At 35.2% G+C, this 21,337-nt stretch overlaps 1 long non-coding RNA gene across 3 annotated transcripts in view; it reads left to right on the forward strand.

The window, feature by feature from the left end:
- LOC141545305 (uncharacterized) overlaps positions 1-21,337 on the forward strand; it is a 156,674-nt gene that overhangs the window by 51,489 nt on the left and 83,848 nt on the right. For all 3 annotated transcript variants that reach the window (XR_012482981.1, XR_012482985.1, XR_012482987.1), the window contains exon 3: positions 3,747-3,816. This is a non-coding gene — a long non-coding RNA (uncharacterized LOC141545305). The remainder of the gene's footprint in view (positions 1-3,746; positions 3,817-21,337) is intronic.

Below are 21,337 nucleotides of genomic sequence, written 5' to 3' on the forward strand. Positions count from 1 at the left end.
TCTTTAATTGTAAAATGAACTGGAGAAATGGCAAATCTGTAATGTTCTTTTCTAAATTATAATGTTCTCTGGGACCAGGTTTCTTGGGTTTCTGGAGGCAGCCTTTATTTCAGTTCAGTTCAAATGTCACCTCAAATTTAGCCAGGAGTTAAAATCTAACTCCTTTATTGTTTCCTTTTAATTCTTGTTTCTTTTCCTGGGGCCTGGTTAGCTTTCTTAGAGGGTTATCTCTCTCCTTGGTACCAAGAGCTCTTGCAGCTAGTCCTTTGTCTGCCAGCTTCAGCTCTTCTCCTTCTGAATCCAAAACCTCCAGCCAGCACAAAGGTGGAAAATGGAATGAATCTGACTCCGCCTCCAACAGTGGGCTTGTGGGCTTCTGCCTTGTGAATCTCCTGAAGTCAATCCTAGTTGAGACTCCTAGTTTATATATGCTCTCTAAAGGTGTGAACTCGAATGTGTGAACTAAGTACAAAAGCATTGTCTCTATCAATTCTAGTGACTTAGCATCTTCTGGCCCATAACACAAACCAGATCACTGCTTTAGAGTCCCAAAACACAATTACAAATTCAATTTTAAGAAATAATTCATGGAATGATGTATAAATTTAATAAAATATATGTATTCTTATACTTATGATCACAAGTAATATATAGAATTCATCTGAAAGAATAGAGGTTCTGGTGGATTGTGAATTCACTGTGAGTCAACAATATGATATAGCTGCCACAAAAGCTAATATGGTCTTAGATTAGATGGTTTTATATTGTGTCCAGGCCTTGAAAGATAATAGTGCTATTATAGTTGGTTTTCTTTAGACCATCCCTAGGTTATTGTATTCTGTTCTGGGTGGCACATTTTAATAAGAACACTAATAAGTTGGAAGGTGTTAAGGAGAGTACAATTTTGAATCCTTGTTTACATGAGAATAGATTTATGGCATTGGGCATGTTTTAGAGGTAGGGATATGGGTGGCATAGTAGTTTCCCAATATCGAGGAGCTATAAAATGGAACAGGGATTAAACTTATTCTATTTCTCCTCAAGGGAAGAACTTGGAACAATAGTTAGAAATTGAGAAAAGACATATTTATATTTAGTCTTTGGGGAGAAATAATTTCTTAAGCAATTAAGGAAGACACTCACTGGAATGGACTTTATCAGGAAATTCTGTCTTCCTCTTCATTGGGGATATCCAAGAAAAGATTGGATGGCCATTTATCAGGAATGATGATTTTTTTTATTTAATTGTATTTGTTTAAAACAGATACAAAATAAAAAAAAAAGAAGAAGAAAAAATTTCATGTACACAAGAGAACAAAGGAGAGGATTCAAAATTTGGAACAATAAAATTCAGGTATGGTGATTCTTAATTAAGGGGTCTATGCATAGGTTTTAGGTAGTATATGAACTTGAGTAGGGGGAAAAGATGCATCTTTATTTTTATTAACTTCTAATTGAAATCAAGATTTTTTTTTAGTTATAATTTTAAAATATATTCTGAGAGGAGGTTTATAGGTTTCACCAGTGTTAAACCACACAAAAGGTTAAGAGCCTCTCATATAAAAGGAATTATTAGGGTATGAATTGAAGTAGATGCCCTTCTGAAGTCCCTTCTAACATTAACATTCTGTTATTCTATTAAGTTTAATATTTCCATGTACAACGCTTTAAATGCTTAGACAACTTTTCTTGTGCCATTTAAGTTTTCTCTTCCTCAAGCAAAATACTTCTAGCTTCTTTCCACATTCTTCATATAGTATAATATTTAGTCCTTTTCATCTTCTTGATTTCCTACCTCTGAATCTTTGTGTATTTGTCAGTGTCTCTCCCAATAGTATTTTCTGCCATGTTCTACTTATTAACTTTGAACTAAGATGAATGCAAAATGTTTTGTCAGTAAGTTAATAAACATTTATTAAGAACTCTCTATGTACCAGGCACTGTGCTAAACACTGGGGATACATAAAGGCAAAAGACAATCCTTGTCCTCAAGTAACTCACAATTAAGTGGGGAAAACAAGAAGCCCAAAAAATATGTATAGACAAGCTATATACTGGAAAAATGTAAATAATTAATAGAGGAAAAGGACTAGAATTAATAGGGGTAGGGAAAGAATTTCTGTAGAACTTGGGATTTTAGTTGGGGCTTGAAGGAAGCCAGGACTTGGAGATGAAGACGGAAAGCATTCCAAGCATGACCAAAATAAATATCTGGGTTAGTGATGGAGTAACTTGTTGAAGGAATAGTCAGGTTAGTATTACTGCATTGAAGAGTTCATGGCAAGTAGAAAAGATTAAGATTACTGGAAAAGTAGGAGGGTACTAGGTGATTTGTGAATTTATTATACTGGTATTTAAATGAACATTTCTTTGATCTGTGATCTCATAAAATTGAGAATACCCACACGTATGATTTTTAGCTTTAAGATTACTTTATGTCAACTAATCACCCTTTCTAAAGAAGTGGGCAAAAGATTAATTTATATTTTGTATTGTTCTTTGTTTCATTAATTGCCATGGCCAAAGAGTCCATTACCAAGTGAGATCAAATGGTACTCAGAAAGAGTCATAATCTGTGGCCAAGTCCAAAGCATTATCAGAATGATGGAGCTAATGTTTCACCAGCATCACTTTTACAAACCCAGGATCACATCCACAGGAGAGTCATTAGAGTAAAACTTTGTGGAGTAATGAATATCACTCCTTATTAGTTAACTTCAAGTGTGAACCTAACCATATTTTGGACTTTAAATCATTCCTGTTCCTTGGAATTGTTCTTAACAGTAACCAAAAAGAAAAAAAAAAGTGACAATGCCCACTGAGACTAAGTAATGGTATGGGTATTATTTCCATTTTTTACATATAACATTTTAAACCAGAATCCAAATACCTCATTAAAGAAAATGTAACACAAATTTCAGTAATAATGCCCTAGTGCTGTAATACATAAAGACCCCAATTATCCAAAGGAGGTTTTAAATTTTGCATAAATTATTTGTATACTTAGAATCTGGATTTCAGGAGGATAATCAAAGGTACCTAATTATATGACTTTAATGTGCAAAGGTGTGTAAATGAGAATGTAATTTCTAGGTGCAGACACAAAACAGAAATACAAAGATGATAGTAGTAGTAGTAGTAGTAGTAGTTGTAGCGAGCTGTCGTCTCCAGAAGCTGCCGGATCGCTCTCTGGGAAGAGATCTGCTGTGTCTACTCAAATCTCTCAGACAGATTCTTCTTCTTGTAGCGAACCGTTGTCTCCAGGCAGTTGCTGTTAACTCTTGTCCAGAGAAGTGACTTCCCTTCCTGCAGAGAGCCCCGTCAGGCCTGATGTAATGCAGAGACTTCTCCTTGAATCCTGACTCTGAATCTCCTCCAGCTCTTATCCTTCTCCAGGCAGATTGCTTTCCAGGCCCACTGTTGCCTCTTTTATCCTCCCAGAGAATGGGCGTGGGATAATGCAAGGGCTTCTGGGAAGAACCACTTCAGCCAATGAGCTTGCCCCTTCTATCAAGTCAACCTGAGTTCTCACCTTGTAATTGTCCAGACAACCTGAATTTTCACCTTGTCACTGTCCAGACAACCTGAGTTCTCACCTAGTAATCCTAACAAGTAGTAGTAGTAGTAGTAGTAGTAGTAGTAATAATAGTAGTAAAAATCATCTGAGTAATAACCAATATAATTTTTCCCTTGAAGATTCATGATTCTATTTAATTTGCATCATAATTTTTTTTTCATTTCCTCAGTTCCCTTCTCAGCAGAACTGAAACAATGTTCCCAGGGAGAACTCCTGCCATACTATAAAGAGTAAATTAGGTGAGTGAGATGACAGATTCTTTTCTTTTATTCATCATGCATTTTCATAGAGTTTTGAAGGACACTTGCCTAAAGGGCTAAGTTTTCTTAGAATGGACTTTAGATGATAAATTATCAAAGAACTGCATTTGATATTTATATGTCAAAAAAAAAAAAAGATCACTTCAGGGAGGAATTGTATATGTTCTCCTTAAGTCAGATACACTGTTATGTCTGATTTTGTTCTGTCATTTGTATAAGCCTCCAGACGAAACTTCAATCATTCTGGAAAAAAATCCATCAGAAAGAAAATGAAGCCATTAGAAATGCTGGGAGTGTGGCAAAAACTAGAAACTGATAGTTGATTATATAGAACATCTTGTCAGCAATTAGTGCTATTGTGACATTGATATGTGTAGTCTTCTTTGAACCATAATTCAGATGACCTTTGTCTTTTTTTATCTTTGTTTTTAGAAGCTACATGACAGTAAACTTCTCCACATCTTAACCCCCTTCTGAGGATTAAGTAATGGGAAAAAGTGATCTATCTTCGGAGTTCTGATGTTTTGTTATTAAAGTACTTTGAGCCCCTCAGAACTATACATTCCCACATTTGTTTAGCTATGTCTACCTCAAAGAATGACTTTTGCCATATTGGCCACTTAATTAGGTCTAGATTCCTGTACCCATTCCCACAGATATTCCAAAGCCAACCTTTATTATGCCACAGTGGTTGCATTTTTTTAAATCACCTACACACCCAAATAAATTAAAACATTTTAAGAATTAGTTTGCCAGCATTAGATTTGTAATGACACTGACCCCTATGGCAGAGAAATATCAAAACACCCTGCAGAAAGAAGTCTATGAATCTTAGAAACCACTTTGAAGTCTATAGGGGGTGAGTACTGCTATTCCCATAGATGGAGAAACTGGGGCAGAAGGAGGTTATGTGACCGTTAAGCTTAGTCATGTGGCAAGGAGGTGGCAGCTGGGATTGGAACTTTGGTCTTTCCAAACTCACAATGCAGTTCTTACTAACCACAGGACTCCATTTCTAAATTCAGCTGAAGAGAGCTCAGCTCTCAGTGTCCTCTGTTATTGTCTGTTATCGTCTGAGTCATTTCTCCCTTTGAAGATGCTGGGCTTGTCTTGAACTCTAAGTTACCCCGGAGACTCACACGGCACTTTTTGAAAAATAGTGCAAATGGAGAGGATGACTTTATAAATGTCCTTATGTCTCCAGTAAAGGGATGTGGTCTCTCAGCACTTAGGAAGTTTGTTTGACACTTTATTAATTTGTACTCACTTATGTATATTGTGTTGTAAATACCCTTAATCATTTTCATATGTACATAATGTTTGCATGTGAATGCCTTTAGGAAGTAAGAAGTTGGGAGTCTTTTAGGATTAGCAATAAAGTCAGTAACAATCAGCCCTCTTCTCGAAAAGACCATTGACTGCTCTGGTAAAGTAAGACTTCCACTCTTCCCAGTAAATCTGGTCTCCAAGATGCCTCTTCTTTCCCCATCTTCCTTCTCTTCTTGATGAGAAAAATCATCTTCCACTGCATCCAGGGCCATCTCCAGTTATCCTGATCTATATCTGATCATTGAATTCAGATGATTCCAGAGGAGAAAGTAAGGATGACTTTGCTCAGCTTTCCCTCAGTTAAATCCAATTCACTTGCATGTCATGGCATTACCTTCCTGATGTTATGATAATCTTCAAGAAGGAATTACACAAAATAACAATAACAATGAAAAGAAGGATTAGATGGATTCTTCCTGAGTATTAAAGGTGCTCAACTTAAAAAAAAAAAAAAAAAAACTTATTAAGCAAGGGGTATAAGGGACCTTTGAAACTCACTTGATCAGTTCTGACTTGTAGGAACTCAGCTGAGTTTACATAACTGAGATCTGTAGAGGTTGAGTGACTTGTTCTACATCATGGCCACTTAGCATCTACTACAGGATTTGAATGAATTGACTGAGGTCTCCTGATTTCCCACTCTAGTACTCCTTTATTTGATTCATAGTGATTCTTGGCAGTCTGAGCTCCTTCACTCATAGACAAATCTCTGTTGAGCTCCACTGCTACTATTCTATTTGGGATCAAGCTTTTTCACTATTAACATCCTTAAAATTAAACATCCTCTCAGACACACTTTTAAACTATACTTTGTTTAAACATTCTTTGTCCGATTCAGGGCCATCTTAAGAAATCAAGACCCAAACTGTCTTGACTTAAGCTTTCACACCCAGACAGCAGCAAAAAAATCCTTTTCATTAGTTTAGTGGAAACACTTCTGATGGTTTGGGCATCATGAATATTACAGAAATCTTCCTTAGAATATGAAATTCAGACACAGTGACTCTATTAATTTATATCTTACAATCATTTTAGTGTCTTTGAATAAGACTGAACCTTGAATTCTTATTAAAGATCCCTTATAAAAATTAAATTCTTATTGGTTAAGCTTTGATTCTTCTTCACTCTCCACCCCCTGAGATTTGCAGGTGCTGAGTCATACTGTCGGCACACAACAAATAATAATAATGATAATTAATGTTAAGTCTGAGATCCCTTATAAAAAAAAAAGAATCCCCTGAGTCCTTGCATGTAGGAAATCACAAATGTAATTGCTACAGCAAGCAGGTAGGGGAAGAGAAAAATTAAATAATGAACCATTCATTTTATATTATATATTCATATGACTAATATCCACATAGAATGCCATTTTCACCCCCCCTCCCATTTAAAACTATACAGATGTTTTCCATAGAAAATTGTATGAACAAACTTTAACCTCACGACTGCTATTATTTTGTAATAAAAAGCTTACAGCATAATGTGAGCTTTTTTTAGATTATAAGTTCCATGTGAGCAGTGTGTTGTTAATTTAATATTAATGCAATGCACCAGCAGGAACTCAGCACAGAATCTAAGGAAAGAATCCCTTTCCTGCAGTTGTTAGATCTGGTTGATCTAATTATTTTTGAACTACCTTTATTCAGACAGTTGTAAGAGGCCAGGGTTTCACTAACCATTTTGAAACTGAAAAACGGATAATTCAAACCAAAACAGCCTCTCTGCCCTGTAATGTTGTAGGTGCTTAACAAATGTTTATTGTTGATAATGAGTTACTTTTTATTCTTTTTCAGTGAGGTCTGGATATACAGTGTCTTTTAAATGTTTAATAGATATACACATGTATCTTTCATTAATACACATTATTATTTAGAGCCAGGTAGGTGATACAGTAAACAGGGTAATCAGACCTGAAATTAAGATGCTCTGAGTTTAAATGTGATCTCAGCTATTTCCTACCAGTGTGACCTTGTACAAGTCACATGACTCTATTTGCCTCAGTTTCCTCAACTAAATGGGGATGAAAATAATACTCTGTGAGATCTTAAAGGAGGGAAAGGGACCCACATGTGCCAAAATGTTTGTGGTAGCCCTTTTTGTACTGGCAAAAAAACTCAAAACTGAGTTGATGTCCATTAGTTAGAGAATGGCTGAATATGGTATATGAAAATTATGGAATTTTATTGTTCTGTAAATTCTCAGCTGGATGATTTCAGAGAGGCCCAGAGAGACTTACATGAACTTATGCTAAGTGAAATGAGCAGAACCAGGAGATCATTATACACAACAATAAAATGGACATGGCTCTCTTCAACAATGAGATGATTGATGCCAGTTCCAATGATCTTGTGATGAAGAGAGCCATCTGTACCCAGAAGGGGACTGTGGAAATTGAGTGTGGACCACAACATAGCATTTTCACTCTTATTGTTGTTGTTCGCTTGCATTTTGTTTTCTTACTCATATTCCTTCCTTTTTGATATGATTTTTCTTCTGCAGCAAGATGATTGTATAAATATGTTTACATATATTGGATTTAACATATATTTTAACATGTATAACATATATTGGATTGCTTGCCATCTAGGAGAGGAAGTGATGGAAAGAAGGGGAAATTTGGAACACACAAAGCTTATGCAAGTATCAATGTTGAAAAACTATCTATGCATATGTTTTAAAAATAAAAAGTTTTAATAATTATAATAAAAAGAAAATAATATTTTGCAAGATTATTATGAAGATCAAATGAGATAATATTTGTAAAAAGCTTAGCATAGTATATGATATGTGTGTGTGTGTTTATTCTCTTTTCTTTCTCTATTAGGGATCATAGTCTTTTGCACAATACCAAAATTTGACTATATCATATAGGCTGCCTATTAATGAGTTTCCTTTTATAGAATAACTTCTAAAATAAAATTTAATCTGCACATTTTTCCCTGAAAAATCATTAAGGATTAAAAAAAAATCTTTGGAAAAATCTTCATTAAATTTCTCTATATTGGATTATAAACATTGCCTCCCTAGATACCTATGAATGAAGCCCTAGTTTATCCAAGTTCAAGTTTTTCTCCCTACTCACTCTCCAGTGTAGTCAATGTAAGGCTTTTTCCCTTAGTGATTCCTACCTTCCTTATTTGTCACTTAGCAAAATCACATGAGATCTCCACTGGAAGTTTATCTTTTTTCTCTTGCCTGTGTCTCTTGTTATTTCCTCTGCTCTCATTTAATTAGATGTAGAGTTTCAGACTCCAAACTGATGGGGACACAGAGAAACAGAACACCAGAAAGGACAGCAGAGCATCCCCTTTGAGATTAACAGGGTCTTTCCACCTCCTTGAACTTCCCCTTCTTCTCCTTCCTCAAAGCTTTTAATAATGACTGCACACTTTCTGGATAAAGTGAGAAAGCTGAAACTTGATCCAGTAACTCTTGAGAAGCATGCCACCATTAATGAGTGGTGGTAGCAGGGAAAGAGAAAAGTATTTATATAACACCTACTATGTGTTAAGCATTAAGTGAAGAACTTTTTTTCCCCAAAAAAATATTTTCTCATTTGCTCAAGATGAGATATAATTATACTCAATGCAAACTTCAGAAAGGTGATGGGCCAATAGAAACCTCAGTTCTTTGTGGAATATTTAGTAAAAGCACAATTACTTCTGATGAAATGGCCTGTTTCCTTTCTCCACAGCTCAGCTTTACTTGGCTGGTTCTCCCTTACCCTCAAGCCCCAGGTTTCTTTTGACTTTTACCTTCATTCTTTCTCTTTTTTTTCATTGTTTTGTTAAGTAATTTATTTAAAAACCCTCTATTACTAACCAAATGCATAATAAAAGTTGTAGATCTTTCTTCACAGGGTTATTAAGAGGAACAAGTAAAATAATGTTTGCACCTTGATGAACTATGGAAATGTCAGCTATTGTCATGACTGTTATTGAATTCATCTAAATGGAAAAATTTGCAGAAAAATTTTTGAGGGGAAGCTGAAATGGGAAACAGTCAGTTGTATTTTTATTTAGTTTTAGTCACTGGGAATACTTTACTCTTAATGTAGACAAAGCAAAGTTGGGGGGGTTTTTTTGTTTGTTTTTATTTATTTATTTATTTTTGCTCTAGGTTGTATAAAATTTGTTGAGAACTTTCAGAGTAGCGATCGGATTATATATCCAAGTGTAATGCAAAGACCAGTTGGGGTCCCTAAGTACCCTTTTAGAAGATCCATAAGGTTAAAACTATTTTCATCATAATGTTGCAACATTATTTGTCTAGTGAAATGGTACTTATTTTTCCAAGTACAAGTCTGCAGGAGACCAGATTTCCTTCATATACTTGAACTGAAACAACATTTCACAACAGATTGAATATAGAAGCAAATATGAGAATCCAACTGTATTCTGCTAAACCAGACATTCAAGAGATTTGCAAAAGTATATAAAACAATGCCACTCTTCTCAAAATTTTTGTTTTGAAAAATGTCATTATTTTTCATAACTATGTGTTAACATGTAATGGTTTTATTAAAGGAATTAATAAATGTTTAACTTCTTATCCATTTTAATTTCAAATATGGCAAATATCAAGAGATAGTCTACATAATCAAAGGCTCCTTGAGATCTTTAGTAATTTTAAGAATGTAAAGGAATCCTGAGACTAAAACATTTGAGAATCTGTTTTAGAGTAACCATCTGTTCAGTTTGTAGCACAGTATCATGGGCACTCAGATACTAGATAAGTAAATAACTAATTTTTAATGATGCTGATCAGCTTTATAAATAGCTTTCATTTATCATAAAGCATGCAAAATCTATTAGTTTTACCAGTTATATTCTTCCACATTTATCATTGCATCCTCATCCTCTTTAGGACTAATTTCTAGACCTTAGTGCAATATTCTTATCACAATGACCATTCCATTATCATGACTGGATGTCTGACCTCCTCCCACTATTCTCCATATCACCAGATTGAAGGAAGTGATTTGTTCTTCTGCTCCTTGGTTTTTTTTTTCTTTTGAACCTCTACCAAATACTTTCTTTACTGCTCCTTTCCCCTCTCCCTCAACATTTGGGATTAAATGTTGCAGTCATACAACAAATTTAGTCAAGTTTTGTTCCTCCTCCACACCTACTGTCTCACCCCAGGAGTCTGAGGCTGTTTGGGCTGGCTTCTGTACTTCGTAATAGTAGCCAACAACTCCTGGGCACAGCATTCCTCATTTAGCATTTTTAATTAAAACCCACTCCCAGACTGAGACTTGTGTGAGTGATCCTGCTGGTCTAAAACCGTCAGCCTTGTTGTGGTATTTATTATTACACCTGTCAGGCAGAAGGCTCTCTGGAAAAGCACTGAAAAGGGAGGGGACAAGGATGAGAATTAATAGTTCTTGAAAAATATCTGATTACTAGTGTGGCTGTTTTGTGAAGACGACCATCAAAATGTTGTGTGTCCAACATATCTCCCCCCCCCTTACTCTATCCTTTTTCCACTGTCATCTGACAACCACCGAGCAATTTTTCTCATGAATAATTGGCAAAAGAACAAATTCTCACAACAATGTGAATAATAAAGAGAATAGTGCTCTCATTTTACAACTGATAAAAGTCTTTATCCCAGATTTCCAGGTTTTAAACCCCAACAGCATTAATTTAAATGCTTTCTTCAATGTCATCTATGTGGAAAATCATGCCTAGAACTAAGATGATAATTTTACTTTTGTGATTTTCATGCATGTACTTTATAAACATTTTACATAATAAAGGTATTGGGTTAAGTGAGAAATGCACATGTGATGTATATATTCATATATCATGAATATATACACATATTCACAATGTATACACACATACATGTCTGTGTCTATCCATGTGTGCCTATATATATATATATATATATATATATATATACCCATAGATATGCTAGTAAATGTTTAGTAACTGGCTCTCAAAAAAAAAAGTCTACAACCATTCTCTGGAAATACTTTTAAATTTAATCTTCATTATGACTATTTTCTCCATCATCTTTAAGTCTAGACTAATAGATAAAAAATCAATTGCAGTAGTGTAGTGATTTCCTATATAGTATTTGCTGATTTCTGTAGTGTAAATATTTTCAACAAAAACTCAATTAGCTCTTGACTGGCTCTAGCACAACTTTGCATATGTCTTTTAAGAGATTCTTGATGAACTAGCATTTTTGTCAAAACCTGAATTTAACATTTCATTTCCTACCTACCTGCCTTGGTATTTGCTGTTCATCATGCCTAGAATTCCCCTTACCTAATTCTATCTCTCAGAATCCTTAGCCTATTTCAGAGCTCAATTTGTACTTTAATATCTAAAGGAAGTTTTTCTTGACCCCCAAACCAAATTATTAGTGTTCTTCCCAGCCATAGATTCTCTCATATTTATTTAACAAAGTACATGTTGTAATTCCCCCTACCAAAAAAATAAAAGTTCCTTGGAGTCAAGAACTGTTTGTGGGTTTTTTTTTTGGTATTTTTTGTTTGTTTGTATGCCTAACAATTACACAGTACTTTGCATGTCCTATACATTTAAATGTTTCTTGACAATGTCATTCATACGTATATATATTATATATGCATATATACATACATATATACACATATATATACACACATACATACACACAAACATGAATATATGCTAACAAATAGTTGTGTATTATGTAATATATGTATTCATATGCCTCATACATGTATATACAGCGATATATTTTTTACATATATATATATATATGTGTGTGTGTGTGTGTGTGTGTGTGTGTGTGTGTGCGCGTGTGTGTGTGTGTGTGTGTGTGTGTGTGTATTTATATATAATGGGCAGCTAGGTGGCAAAGTGAATAGAGTGCTGGGGCCTAGAGTCAGAAAAACTCATCTTCCTGAGTTCAAATCCAGCCTCAGATACTTATTAGCTATGTGACCCTGGAAAAAGTCTCTTAACCCAGTGTTGACTCAGTTTTCTCATCTGTGAAATGAAAAGGAAATGACAAACCATTCCAGTGTCTTTGCCAAAAACCACCATCACAACAACTGTAAATGGGATCACAAAGAGCAGACATGACTAAAAAAAGACTGACCAGCAACAAATCATACTTTAGAATGGGTTATATGAAATTGGAAGAATGATTGGAGGAATAAAAAATGATTCAAGTAACAGAGAAATCTTCCTTAAAAAGGACAAAGCAACATTTGTTTTGAAACTTGAATGCTTACTATGTGCCAGGCACTGTGCTAAATGCTTGGAATACAAATATAAATTAAAAACAAAGACAGCGTTTGTCCTCAAGGGGCTTACAATTTGATAAGGAAAGACAACACACAAAAGAAAAAATGGGGGTAGAGACTTTTTTGGTCTTAATAAATCTTTGTTAAATAGACTAGATAACATTTTCTTTTCCTGAATTTAAATAAGGGCTTTCATAATTCCATTAATGGAAAGATCAACTATACTGTGTGTCCTGAAGGGGAAACCTCAAAGCATTGTAGCTGGTAGAAAATAAGGAGTGATACTATGTTGAACTTCCTCTTTAAACAGAATCCCTAAAACCCTGACCCTAACCTCTAGTCAAAGGATCCACTCAAAAGGGCAGAGGACATTGATGAGTTGTGAGGATCAAGATGATTTCAGGCTTGCAGTATAGTGAGATTTTCCAATGATGTATTTCCTGGGGAAGGAAGGTTTGATGGAAAACTCCAAAGAAGTCCCAAAATAGTACGACTGAGGGAAAATGGGAGAAGAGCTTTCAGTGGTCATAGATTGATAGCAGGAGTAAAAAGGGGAATCAGTCAATCAAGAAGCCTTTAATAAGTATTTACTATATGCCAGGCACAGTGCTAAGCACTATGTATACCAAGGGAAAAAAATTAAAAACAAAACAAAACAACAAAAAAAACCAAAACCTAGTACCTTTTCTCAAGAATCTCACACTCTAACTGGGGTGACAACAAATGTAAGATATATACAGATTAAATGGAGGATAATCTCAGAGATAAAGATTGGGGGGAGGGATTATTAGCTAAGGAGGTCTGGAAAGGCTAATTGAAGAAGATGAGATTTGAGTAGTATCTTGCTCTACTTTAAGTGAAAGAAACCAAAAAAGCATAGGGAAAAACTGGGAGCCCCAGAAATGGGAGGAAAGTACTCTGAGAGAATGAATTTGTGTGTGTGTGTGTGTGTGTGTGTGTGTGTGTGTGTGTGTGTGTGTGTAGGGTTGTCCAGTATAGAAAGACTAGAAAGGTAGAAAGGGATTAGGTTACAGGCAAAGGCTGAGTGAAAGGTCTATGCTTAAAGAAAATCACTTTAGTGAGTAAAAAATAGCATGAAGTAGAAAAGATTTAAGATAGGGAAACCAATTAGAAAGCCATTGCTATAGTCCAGACAGCTAGGCAATAAGGACCTGAATTAAGATGCCAATTGTAAAAGCAGAGAGATGGCAATTTATAGGAGAAATACAGTGAAATTAGAAATTACAAGATTTTGCAAAGGGTTAGCAATAATCATTATAATAACAAATAATAATAATAAAATAATAAAAAGTTAGCAAAGAGATAACAATATAATATTTATATGTTATAAAACATAAGTATATGTTATTTATAAGTTCAAATCTATAAGTATATTTTGTGTATATTCATATAAATGTGTATATGTACATGTATACATGTGTAGGTTTTATATATATATGTATACATATACATATATATATATATATATACACACACACACACACACACACATGCACATCTGTCTTAATAACCTGTATAGAGGTAAAAATTGAATCCCTGGGAGATGGTGAGATCACTAAATGAGATAATATAAAATGAATAGGTAAAAATATCAGGATACCAACAATTAGTGATCATTATATAGCAAAGAAGACAGAATGAGTAGTTTAGTGAGGAAAACAAAATGGGAGCAAGGTCAAAAAAACCTAAAGAAGAGTGAATATCTTGGAAAGGGTGAAAAACAGTGTCACATGCTGCAGGGAAGGGTAAAGATTAGTAAAAAGCAAGTCAGGAGAAATAGCCATTCCTCATTTTAAAAAATTATGAGATTTCAGGTCTCTTTTAGCTTGAAAATTCTTATCTAATTAATCTAATCTTTTACTCAAGGTATGAATAAGGCCAGAATGTTCAGTGAAATTGATAGAGGTGTGGATTTCAAAGGAAGTAGTAGAAATTGAATAGTATCTAGATGAAAAGTTATGTTGAACAGAAGATATCTATTTATACACATATAGATTGATAGATAGATATTAATAGCATCAAATACATGGTAAGAATCATCTTGAAACTCAAATCAGGATTATTCCAGACATAAAATCATTCTAGCATAGAGAGTCTGACTTTTTAAAAATTGGACTATCTTTTTTCTAAAATCTTTTTAGTTTAAATGCATTATACATAGTAGATACTTAATAAATGATTGTTAAATTGCGTAAGTAAAATTTCCTTCTCCTGAATGCCAATAAAGAATATTATATTTTCAATAAAGAAAAGAACAATCATAGTGCAGGCATCTTGAATGGGAAAACTGATACACTAGCTTTCTTTTCTCCTGATGGTATGTTTGTACAAATACTTTACCTTATTCCTAAGTATCTTATCAGATCGTAAACAAGAGTTTCACCTACTAAGAATTTATGGAGGTAGCCTTGGAAAAGAAATGCGTCATCTTTTAAGCTGATTTACAACCCCAGATAATTTTTCCTACATGCAAAGCCAGTTTCTTCTTTTAACAGGCTACTTTGATCGAAAAAAAAAAAAAAATGGGACAGATGGGGGAAGGGAAATCATCATTAAAAATAGTTGATGAAATCTTTCTCCTTCCCACCTCCCCTTTCTTTCTCTTCTCCTCCCTGATCACCTTAATTCTTAAAAGCATCAAGAGCCCCTAAAGGAAAAGGAATTTTATGTGGAAGACAAAAAAAAAAAAAAAAAAAAAAGGCAATTGCAATTTCTGCATTAGATTATGAAGTAGAAAGGCTTCAGGAAATTCACAATTGCAGAACTACACAATGTCATCATCAGGTGCTTAGCATTGACTCTGACCTGTAGTACCCCCAGTCCTGCAGCTGACAGCTCAGCCTGAAACTCCCTCCCCCAATCACTTTATTACTATTTCAGCTTTTTGGCTTCATTTGATTGGCCCTGACTTCAGGCTTCTCTGATTGGCCCTGGCTTCTCTGACTTAGCAACCCAGTCCAGCAAATCAATAGACGGCACTCAACAGCATAAAGATGAATTGTCAAAGCCCAGGCCCCTGCAGGGAGAGAGAAAAAAAAATAACATAGAGACTGCATCTGGAAGGACACTAAGAAAGCCTTTTCTGTTCTGACAGAAGCCTTCTGGACTCGGTATGTTTGCACATCAACTTCATGGCACCCTTCCAAGATAATTTGTGAACCCTAGTTCACACTATTTTCAAAGTAGGTCATTCAGTGTAATCTCAGCAGAGGAGGGATACATTGTCAGCAGCAGCCACCAGAGACTGTGAGAAGGACAGGACTTTGCAGGCAGAGGGCCGGGTGAAATGAATACCGGACAACCATGAGGCTGCATGCTCCAAGGCCAGCTGGATCAAGGTGTGTTTGCCTGACAGCTGACAGGCAGTAATAATACCAACATGAGAAAAGTGAATCTAATTGCACCAATATTTCTTTTGTGCAAATAGAACAGCTTCTCAAGTGAGCTCCCTTCCTCTCTCCTTCTTTTCTATGCAAAACTACCTAAGGATTGCCGGTTACTCATTCTCAAAGGGGTTGGCTCTGTGTTCATCCAGATTATGCCCAGATACAATGGCTTTTGCAGAAATGTTTCATGGGCAGAGTGGAGCTGTAATTCTTCCCTTCATTATGTGCTTGGAAGTGCCCCCTTCCAGTTTTATTATTGCTGTTATTTGACGTCCTTTGAATAAAGCCCATCAGGATCTGCTCCAAACTGGCAACATGGAAACACTTGGCATATGCTTTGATGTGGTTTCCAGATGCCAGGGCAAGTTCCTTTAGTAAGGTCCAAGTGCAAAAGCAGGGTCTTTCTTTGCCCCTTTCCCACATGTCTTATGCCTTACTGAAGAAAAAGCTACTGTATACTTTGCTATCTTTCTGTGCCAGCCCCACACCAGCCCCCTCCCTCAATATAATCACAGATCTGCATGTGCAAACATGCACATATGTGCCCAAACACATTTTCAAGGTACTCATTCTGTTGTTCACAGTTACAGAAACAAGACTCCCTATCTGTCAAATTCCATAAATCATTTCCCAGCTAAGTCAGGCCGGATGAATCTCCAAGCATAAGTTAGCACTGAAACATAGTCATAGGTCAAAAATCTTGCTACCGAGATCCTCATTTTCTGTCCCTGAAATTAGTGTGCTGCAAATATCTGGTGTATCCCTGCTGGATACCGTATTGAGCACTACAATCATTGTCCACATAGGGGTTCTGAGTAAGTGATGCTTTTCTGTCATAGAACTTAGGTCTCCAAATTGTCCTAATTTAGGTTATAATCACAACAGATGTATTTGAGCACCTACTCTGTGCCCAGCACTGTGCCAAGAATGCAAGAGAGTATAAGACAAAATAATCTTTGGCTCTGAGAAGTTTACTATGTTCTTTGGAAGATGACTTGGATTTAACAGAGGAAGAATTATAAATTAATGTGTCATTGTTTGCTTTTCAGTTGTTTTCAGCCAATACTGGAGTGTTTTACCATGTCTTTCTCCAGCTAATTTTACAGATGAGAAAACTGAGGCAAACTGGTTAAGTGACTTGCCCAGGATCACACAGCTACTAAGTGTCTGAGGTCAGATTTGAACTCAGGAAGATGAACCTTCCTGACTTCAGAGGCAGCACTTTATCCATTATGGCACCTAGTAGCCTCCATGATTAGGGAGACCTACTGGAGTATACAGAGGGATATCACTGATATCAGGGAATCATTAAAGAAAGGAAGTCTTAACTGGGCCCAAAGGTAGAATACGATTAGAATCCTTAGAAAGAAGGAACAAATATTCTAGACTGAAGAAGTAACATTGGAGGCTGTTTGAATATATCAGATTTTTGAGCATAGAATTTGACATGAAGTCAGATCTATATGATATAACATTTTATACTACATTGTACAGTTTATGAGTAATTATCTTTCTCTCTATATATTTATGTATGTATACTCTCTCCATATAGATGCAAACAGACATGTATGTACATATAACATATACAACATATACACATGCATGTGTGTGAGAGGGTTTTGCATTCTATGAATGTTTGGGTTCATGAGTATGTTTCTCAAAAGATTATTTGAATATATTTTGAAGGTACATGTCTACTATACTGGCGTTTCCCTTGAGGCTTATCATACATTCTTAAACCAAACAAACAACTCCCAAATCCGCAATAAAGAAATAGCCATGGATTATCAGGTAATATGAAACAATGAATAAAGATTGCATAATACTCTTCATACTGAATTTTGATCCTGGTTAATATTTAATCAATACTAATCATAGATAACCCAAAGGAAAAGTTGATTTCTATATAATAGGATCAGAGAAATGTCTCTCTCTCTTTTTTTTTGTTTGTTTGTTTAAAATATCAGCATTAACAATGGATCATCCTCTGGGACCTGGATTTCCTGGGGGAAGACAATGTGACCTATACCCAAGCATACTTTTAACTTGTCCTTCTCATCAATTCCTACTATTACAGTGAAATTTATAAAATGCATATGCCCACTTAATTTCTTTTTTTCAAAATCAATAGTAGTTCACAGTACAACATCATGGCACAGTGGAGATAACATCCATCTGGAATTACAGGATATAGTTCAATTTTGACTCTGCCACTTATTATTAAGTAGCCTTTGTCAACTCCTCAGTGTCATACCTCTGATAATTATTTCCTATTTGTCTTAGAGTTTCTTTTGTATATATTTATTTGATCTTTTCTCCTCTATTAGTTCACAAGCATGTTGAGGGCAGGAACTATCTTTTTGTCTCTTTTCATGTCCTCAGCTCTTAGTACAGTGCTCAACATGCAGTAGGCCCTTAGATTTTCTGATGGCCTGATTAACTTTGACCAATCATGTAACATCAAATGACCTCAGTTTCCATTCCTGCAAAATTAGGGGGGGGGGCTAAATTAGATGAATTCTAAATCTCATCCCAGCTCTAAATTTATGATCCTATTGTCAACAAAAATAAAAATTTATACGTAATATATATCTATATATGTGTATATACATGTGTGTACATACCCACACACACACATATAGATATACACATATGTGTATGCACCTGTCTACATATATATATATACATATATACACACACACATCATATGCTTATATATCATGTCTATGTATATGTCGATATCATATGTCTATATATTTGTATATATGAACGTTATATAATTATAATGGGCAAGCTTGCAAGAAATGCTCTCTCTTTTCTTTAGAGAAGTGGGGCACTGTATAGTATATATATATATATATATATATATATATATATATATACACATATATATATATATATATATATATATATATATTTGTCAAACCTGGTTGATGTTGTCTATGTTTATTAGAACCACTTTTAATTTTTCTTTCTGTTTCAAATCTTTCTTTCAAGGTATGGATGAAGGCAAGGGTCACTTGGAAATAAATGTGATATAAAATTAAAATGGATTAATAAAAATAAGAAAAATATATTTTAACAATAAATATAATGTCAGTATTCAAATACGTGGTGAATCAAAAGTTGGTTGAAAACAATTTTTGCTTTGGTTGAGTGTGAAAATGAATAACACAGTAGGTAAGCAGCCACTAGAAAAAGAAATCTTTGAACCAACAGCTAATATATGTTTCTTTTATCAGGGGCCCATTTAACTGTTCTATTTCCTCACTTGGTCCTCAGTTTGCTGTGCTATGTAACTGTGGCTGTTTCACAAGAAATGTCTCTCCACACCAAAGGTCAACAGGCCTTGATCTCCTGTTGGGTTATATCCCTTTGTGAGTCAGAATTGGAAAGAATGAGGTTAGCTGGACCAAGATCAGGTGTTCTTTTCTTATCTGGCCTAGTACAACTCTTAAGTTAGAATATTTGGCAGAGGCCAGAGGAGCACTGGTGAAACACTAAAGGAAACTAAAGAAAGTACTAAAGAATACAATCTTTGCTTTATCCTAGCTATATGTTCTGCATGATTGCAGCCAGAAATTCAGTTGGCTGGCTTCATGGAAGGTGCTCTTCCTGCTTCCTGGTCTCAGGCAGCTGTTGTGTGGTAAGAGACCAGAAGCTGCTTCCCAAGAGGGTACAGAGGGAAAATTGAATAAGATTAAAATTACAATTCCCTTCAGGACCCATTCGTATGATTTTCCTAAAACAAACGATCACATGCAGCAATCCTGGCCAGGCGAGAAAATAGTTTTGTATGTATGACTTTGTGCTTCATTGACAATTTCACCACTAAAACTACTCCTATTACCAAACATCTTGTAAAAAAGGCCATGAAATTCTTAGATTAAGAAAAAAATTATCATTTTGCATGGTTTTTGTATAAAATTTACATTTATTTTTCACTTGTGGCTGATTCATTGTGATTCCTATTTGGAGTTTTCTTGACAGAGATATAGAAGTGGTTTCCCATTTCCTTTTTCAGGTCAATTTACAGATGAAGAAATTGAGATAAAGAGAATTAAGTGACTTGCCTAGAGTCACAGAGCTAGTAAGTGTCTGAAGTCAGATTGAACACAGAAAGATTAGTCTGCCTGACTTAAGGCCTAGCACTCTAACTGCTTGACACCCAAATTTGAATAGATATAAAGACCTCCAGACTTGGTGACTGGTAAATATGATGAACAAGGGTACAAAGAAAAGGATATTGGTTCTGAACTAAGAGAACGTGGTCTGGATTTAAGTTCCACTCACCTATGACCCTTATTCACCTGGATGATCATGCAAGTCATTTAAACTATCTGGGTCTCAGGTTCTTCATCTATAAGATGAGACCTTAATCTCTTACCTTTTGATATAGTTACTTCATTCAGAAAGATATTCCCAAATATCTACAGAATTCTTAGGTGTATTTGAAATTTATTTTAGTTTGGCAAAATTAGTAACAAACATTAATGTTGTTTTCAATTCTCTTTGAGGAGATAATATGTGAAAAAGACTTTTAATAAAAATACAAATAGAAATGCTTTTTATTTATATTACTCATTCCCCCTACCCTAATATAAAAATAGTGTAACTACTTAGAACTATTTTTCTCTATTTGGCATTCCCTCGATATCTTCTTGATTTCCTAGATCACAAAATTTTAAATCTGGGAGAAAAGTTGAAAAAAAAGAAAAGCTGAAAAATCACCTGGTTCTGTGGTCTCCAAAGTGAGGGCTGCAGATTCATCGGAGGACCATGACATGACACCCAGAAGAATATGATAGGTTTCATTCCAATCTCCCTGTTGGATTTATCTCCCATGCAATCACATCACTACTTTAACACATTAAATCACCCTCCCTCCGAAAATCCATGTCTATGCAAACTACCCACCCACTCACTTCTCTTCCTGGTGCTGGTCTCTCAGACAATTATAGAGTAACCACGACCAGCACCGGCATTATCAGCTACAAAGGGGTTCCTCTAGCTTTCCTGGAGTCTGCTCTCCAGATTATCTCACAGTTACTGCAGGCCCTCTTAGTAGAGTAGGTTCTGCTCTCTGGGGCAAAAGACAGTGATCACTGTAGTAAGACTAAATAAAAGAATCAAACAGGAGAAGTAGGCATGAATGGGTTGTGATCAGACCTCAATAGACTTTTTAAAAAGTCTAATCCACATTCTTTCAAACTTTTCTGGTTTTTTGTTTGTTTGTTTGTTTGTTTTTGTTTTTTTAAGACAGAATCCTTCTAATTATCCAGGTTTGAATCCTAAGTCTTATTTCAACTTTTCTCTTTCATTCATCCCATATATCTAATCAGTTGTGGGATCTTATTTCTATCTCTACAACAGGTCTTAAATATTGTCTCTTTTCTTTAACAGGTATATTAAAATTGATATTATCATTCTTCCAAACCTTCCCCTCTTCCGAACTTTCCTTTATCAAAGACACCACCATCATACCTCCCACTCACTCAAGCTCTTAATCTTGGTATTC

This window comes from Sminthopsis crassicaudata, chromosome 1, assembly GCF_048593235.1.
Source record: "Sminthopsis crassicaudata isolate SCR6 chromosome 1, ASM4859323v1, whole genome shotgun sequence".
NCBI classification, from domain to species: Eukaryota; Metazoa; Chordata; class Mammalia; order Dasyuromorphia; family Dasyuridae; genus Sminthopsis; species Sminthopsis crassicaudata.